Raw genomic sequence first — 6843 nt, 5'->3', positions numbered from 1 at the left:
CAGATTTTTGTAGTATATTTTCAAATGATGAAAGCAAGACCAAGCATGCAACCAAAGCGAAAAAAATTGTCATTGTCAGACAAAATAAGATACTTGTTATTAAAGAACCTGAAAACATTTGAAAGCGCAGTTGCTAAAAAGTCTGGATATCGCAATCGCAGGTGTCACAAATTTTAAAAACAAAAAAGAAGTTTTCGTCTGTTCATCGTAACAATGTGCAAAAGACGATGCAGAAAAACATTAAACAAACTAACAACAATCGTCAAGTATTTTACATTATTGTGCAATAAATGTTTTCCTCCATGCTTGGTTTCCATGCTTTTACTAATTTCAACGGTTTTAAACAACACACAATGCTAAAAAATACCGCTGATTTCCCATTATAGGCAACCGCCAATTTAATAATTTTGGATAAACGCATAATCTGGTTAATCGCATAAAAAACTTGGTCAAATTGACTATGCAATTAACCGGATTTGTCTGTATTTGTTCCGTTTTCTACAGTTGTTTATGCAGGTTAAAAGTGGTTCTTGGTCGAGTATGTCAGAAATTTCACAATGACAGTAAAAACTTGAGAGCGACTATTTCACCGTATGTAGATCACGGAGCCCATTGTTAAAGATAGGCGTTTAGGTTAGGAGAAAAGTTGGGTATGCAAAAGTTGATTTTAGTTATTTGGGATTTAATTGCAGTCAGATTGTAGGTTAGGTTTAGGTTACTATGTTATACCATTTAAGTCAACAAGAGACTGTAAATAATCGCTTTGGACACATGAATTTTTCCGGTGAAATAGACCTTCAACATTTTCCTCCAAGACGGAAAATTCATCTTGCTTTTCAGTAGTGTCTGCAAACCCATTAGACATTGACATTGCGTGGGTAAAGTCCATACACTAAAGTCAGAAGAGAAGATCTCACTGCTGGAAAATCTATCAAATACTATAGTAGTATAATTATTCTTTCTTTTAAGTGTTGTTAAGTGAGCTGCAGATCACCATTTTTCAAACTGAACGTAAACAAAAAAAAACATACAAAGAGGGGTGTCATGACTCCTTGATACAACCCCTAGATCCGCTACTGGATGTACAGCATTGACACAATTTTTATTAATCAGTTGCTTGAACGCACGTCTGCTTAATTTTCGCCTTTTCAACTTATATTTTATAGATTTAACTAATTAAAGGTTTAGTGGCCGTGCTAGTTGTTACGAGCAAATATTAACTTTATTTCTCTTGAGCATGTTTTAAGCCTTTTTGGCTATGTCACTTTTTCTTGTTCATTGGCGCGTGTTAGAAATAACAGGCTTGATTTTTCGTCCCCACTGAGCTATTGACGAAAAATAAAATGATTGAAATTTTAAATAAAAAATTCAATTGACGTTGTCACCAATTGTCAAAAACAAACTAGAGTTACTTTTAAAAAACCTTACACAAAATGTTCCACAACTGATTTCACCAATGCGCTAATTGCAGAAATGGCTAGTGCTGTAGAAAGTGCTAAGACTTTTTAAAACATATATACGCCAATAGTCAACATGTGGCTTCAAAATTTCAGCGAAGACCTCCAAAAACAAAGAAATAGATATAAAACGTCTGAAGGCCCATAGACAAGCTAGGTAATCAGGACTCAAGCAGTGAAAAATGTCAAGTTTGAGTCACGCAAAGAACAGAGGGGTTCTAGTGCAGAAGTGCAAAACAACATGATGCCATTAACATCACAAAAAGCCGGAAACAACTGATGAGAAATACAGCGAGATCAGAAAGAGTTGATAACGAAAAATGAAATTGGAAAGAGCTGAAAACAGCACGATCGAGAAGGGACAAAATCGAGCATATCGGAAGAAACTGAAAATGAGCATATACAGCAACGGTGGGCAAACTGCGACTCAACATCGCAATGTTATAACATTGAACAGTTGTTACCTTACAATTAAACTTTGTTTTGTACCATTTTTAGAACTACAGTATGGGATATAATCTTTTAATTAAGCTAGTATAAGTTACTTAAATACACTTCAAAATGAAGAAGATCAAACAAACAAATAACAGAAAATGAAAGTATGAAGATGAAAACTGAGGTTTTAATCAGTATGATACAAGAGTAAAAAACAATGCAATAAGTAGGTGTTTCAAAGTCGTTTTATATGGCGCTTTAAAATTATACATAAATCCACACGCACATAAACATTTAGACAGCTAGCTTTTGTATTAATATACATAGGCTAAATGCGATATTTAGATTTCATTTCGAGGTGTCTAAAAGCTGTTTTTGGGAGAATAAAACCTAAATTTTTGCCCAGCGTGTATTTGATCGGACTGCGAGAGAGGAAACTGCTGGAATTTTAGACTCAGCATTTAAATGTACTATTACCTAGTAGGTAAGCAGTTATTGCCATAATAAAGTGCTAACACAAATTGCTGTTAGGTCTAGCCTAGTCCGATATCGTTAACTGCGGTAAAAGTAAAACGAAGGATGCTTTACCAGTTTATGTACTGTTATCTGTGACATTTCTTTGCGAAAAATAAATATTATCTGCTACTAATCGCCTACCTATGGAGATGTACTCCATCCAAAACACTTCAGTTAGTCTACCACTGCTACTATATAGGGCATAGGCTATACAGTTTTCATATTTTTTACACTTCTTTGCTTGTTTTATGCGCAATCATTGACAAATTTTCTAAATTCTTTTACTTGAATTGTTCATAGCGTCATTCCATGTCAAATCAACCAATCAATTAACACAAAGTCTGAGTGGGTCACAAATTCACAATGCACCAAAAGCAATTGCACCCACACAGAATTGCACAAATGCGGAATCAAAGGCGTACCTAGGGTACAGAGACAAAGACATTTGCTACCCCCGTCCTATCAAAATAAATGAGATAAACGAACTTCGAAGTGTAATAGAATTTGTCTACTTTCCGTGATTGATCATCCCGTCCAAAACATGCAAATCAAAAAAGGAATTCTATCATTTATATATAAAACAACACTTGGCAATTTCAGGTATACAATTTTGAAACGCCATATAGAACGACATTGTACAGTGTACAAAACAGTGTTGCCACTCAAAAAAAGAAATTAACCCTACCAGCACACCTAAAAAAACCCTACATCTCCCTACGCAGTTTGAACAAAAAAAAAAGAAATTTTGGCAGTTTTATGGCACTTTATAACTATAAAGTGGTTCAACATTTACTGACGTTTGTGTTTCCACTAATTGTGTTTCCCTTTTTAGCCTAATGAGTTGGTATAACTGTGTTTTTGGTGATCCATTGTACAAGTAGCGGACGTTTATACAAAAGATTTTATTCATTGATATATCTGATGCTTTATCACAGAGAATTGAAAAGCCTTTAGCTTCTTGTAGCTCTTGAATTAACCTTTCATGAGCATCAACAGCTAGACATTCTGTTAGTAGATATGTTGTTTTTGTCCGACCAGAGGTCATATCTTTTATTGCTTTGGAATCACTAGCAATATGCTTCAGGGTTGGTACCATGTATGACATGAAATTGAAAGAAATATTGCGTCTTGCAATTAAGGCCACAGTATTTAATTCAGCTTTGATGCAGCCTTGACTACTTGTGACATATTGCTCCATCGATGTGCTTCCAAGAACTTGTGCAGCATTTTGACAATGTTGAGCAGTTTTTGCATGCCTCATTAGTTCTGATTTCCCAGCAAGAATGTTCTTGTCACAAAATTGACAAAATGCTTTTGATGCTCCCTGAGACGAAACTTTTAACCATCCTTGTGCCCAGTTTTCCTTTTCCCATTCTTTTCTGTAGCTTTGCGATCGAAACCTAGAATTTTTGGATCTCACCTCTTTGGGCATTACCGTTGTCAACTTGTCAACAACCAGAATTATTGTAATTTAATGATAAAAGTATCGTATTCAAGATCACTTGACTTGATCAAAACAAGATCACTTGATTCCTGTAATCCTGTCTGTTCAATATGCTGATTCTGCTCATCTGCTGTCTCACAGTCTCACTCTCCAGTCTCCACCTGCTGGGCTTCTCCAACTCTTTTTGCAATTTACAATTATTAGTATAACCATAACCAAGACTTAAAACTAGGTCATCCCTGACGTACAGCTTCAATCTGACAATTTACTTAACTAAAGTGTCCATTGTTACAACAATGAGTCCATTGTTACCACATGAGATAGAACGCATTGTTTCATAATCTGATCAAACAACTCGTCTAGACCGGGAAAATGCATGTCTAATTCAACAATGCTAATTCATTAAAGAGCCGCAGTTTGGCCACCCCTATAGCTTAGACTATGTTTTTGTCATTATTCAGTAAATTTATTATTTGAATTTATTTTTATTTTACTTTAAACAAAAGGAAATCTATGAATAAAGGTGAAAAACCCGTAGGGTCACCCTACACCCTACAAAGGGCCAAAAAACCCTACCGTAGGGTAAAATCCCTACGAGTGGCAGCCTTGGTACAAAACCAAGACAAAATGATAGATGCCAAGTAACCATAAACATAGCATAAACACAATAAAACACGACATAGCATTTATATCTCGGCGTGTAATCCTCCTGTAAAATTAAATATGTTTTCCTAGATAATTTAAACTGAAAAGCAATAATGCAAAAATGCGATAAACAAAAAGAATAAAACGCCATGTCTCCTCAAAAGTGTTTTGTGATCAAGCATTGCGTAATATGGGTGTTAGCGCGCCACCATAAGGCACCCTGACGGTTCTAAACCTATTATAAACAATTCTTACGTACGTATTTGCTTATGTATTAGTGTAGCCTACATGTATGGAGTAGTCTCAAAGCCCGAACGTTTGCAATGTGGTGAGGGTGCATATTCGTGTTTGTGCAATTCTGTGGGGTCAATTACGCATGGGTGCAATCGCTCTGGAACCATCTTCAATACACTTGACGCAGGGTTCCTCGTTTAAACGTTCTGAAAATTTGATTTGCGTCTTAAAACACTTGTTTTGCTACTTTTATTCAATAACGGAAGTTTTTGGATCGTTTTTCCCATTATAATAGACCCTTTCCGAGTTACTGTCTTGGTGGCAAAATTTTTTCGATCGCCTATACTTAACAATGGGAAATGTCGACTAACTTGGATTCTTTTTTAAATGACAAGGGTTCTTGCCATTGAATTGTAAAGATTTTGTTCAGGTGAGTTGCATATGAATTCCTTTATGCGATAAAATAATTTAGAAAAGTTGTTGCCTAGTTCTTATTGTACAGTGGTTTGAATCCTATGCACTGGACTAGTTCGATACCAAGCCACGTTCCGTGGTCAGCGTAGCATGCGCGAATGAGTATTTACCTGCATGATAAGCAAACATTTTCAGTTTTTTTGGTCTTACCACTGTTTTTTTAAACATTTTTAAGAGGGTACAAAAGGCTACCATTTTTAGCTGTATTCTGGTATTAGGTAACAGTTTTGGGTCTTCAAGGTAGTCAGTTAATAACATGCCATGTGGCATCACTGGCATATGTGGAGATAGCGAGTGCTGTTTTGTGTTTGGCCAATTATAAGTGAACGTGATGTCCACCAAAAATCGGTAAAGGTTAAGTGATTAGCACGTAGGCCTATGTGCGTGTGGCGGCCCGACATAAGGATGTCGAACACTTTGTAAATCTTTGCTCCATGTGTGTGGAAAAAATGTGCAAGGAACCGCCAAGAACCATCCCAGCCGATGATACCATCAGCGACCCCGCAGAATCCTTGGTGAAACGTTGCCCGCCACTAATTTCAACTACATGGCAAAAATTTTCTTTTCGTTGTTCAATATTTTTCGAGGTTCAGTGAAATCGCATTGTTGTGTGTTAATTGTCATAACTAGCCCATTTTCTTATTTCCTTCTACTGCAGATCTGATAACTTATAGTGTTATTAGTAGGGCAACCAGTTTTTTGACCTAAAACGTTTAAATTTTGACCTCATTTTGAAAAACGCTATACTGATAGTCTCTACACTGTCTACAGCAACTTTCTAATCTAAAGCTGCATTTAAAAATGACAAAATGCTTTTCTAGTGTTGACTTTTTTTCGTTTCTGCGTATTAAGATTGACAACTTGCAGTTTCAAATGCAATGCCGTCACATCGTGACGTCACCAAACGCGCTGAAAAGCCTTCCCTCTCTTTGTGGCTTTGGTTCTAAGTAAAATTTGCGGCACTGGAATTGTTTGCGGTACAAGAAAAGAGAAAAACGGAAGAATAATATTACAAAATGGTTACAAAATTACAAGTTTAATAGATTTTGACCTAAAAAAAAGACCTAAAGAAACAATTTGACCGTATTTTGACCTAACGTAACATTTTGACTTTATTTGACCTAATAACTTCTATACCACACGTCGTACAAAACTGAAATTTGTTTTGTGCTTGTTTGATAACATTCTGGGCAGGTTAAAAAAAATTGACCATATTGACTTTTGGTTGCCCTAGTTATTAGTGTAATAACTTATTACTGTTCTATTTCGGTGGTCGGACGATTCAACCCAGGACTTTTCAACCTAGAACGATTCAACCAACGGACGATACAACCCACGGACGATTTAACCCGTTTACAAAAACATCTATACACAGTTTGTTATCAGGCGTTTGTTATAGTACTCTATAGTAGAATTGAAATGCTTTCATTAGCCCATACAGGCTAGCTGCCTAGCCTACTGTGACAGAATACGATCACCCATTTCATCTTTGATAGCCTAGCGCCCTAGCCACACTAGATTATGCAATGCCAGTACAGCAATGTAATACACCTATACCACTGGTAAAAAGTCCACACTGCTACAAAACTACTCCGTTCATCAGTCACTTGATTCGTCCGTGGGTTGAATGGTCCTGGG

The 6843-nt window shown here is 36.3% G+C and overlaps 1 long non-coding RNA gene across 1 annotated transcript; it reads right to left on the bottom strand.

Annotated features, from left to right (window-relative positions):
- Nucleotides 1-3049, bottom strand: LOC143449682 (uncharacterized). The gene is made up of 2 exons (XR_013114605.1): nt 2831-3049; nt 1-928 (listed from the first exon to the last, which is right to left on the bottom strand). It is a non-coding gene; the product is annotated as an uncharacterized LOC143449682 (long non-coding RNA).
- Between the last annotated feature and the right edge of the window lie 3794 nt (nt 3050-6843).

This window comes from Clavelina lepadiformis, chromosome 3 (genome assembly GCF_947623445.1).
Source record: "Clavelina lepadiformis chromosome 3, kaClaLepa1.1, whole genome shotgun sequence".
Classification (NCBI taxonomy): domain Eukaryota; kingdom Metazoa; phylum Chordata; class Ascidiacea; order Aplousobranchia; family Clavelinidae; genus Clavelina; species Clavelina lepadiformis.
This window is presented reverse-complemented; position numbering and strand designations above follow the sequence as displayed.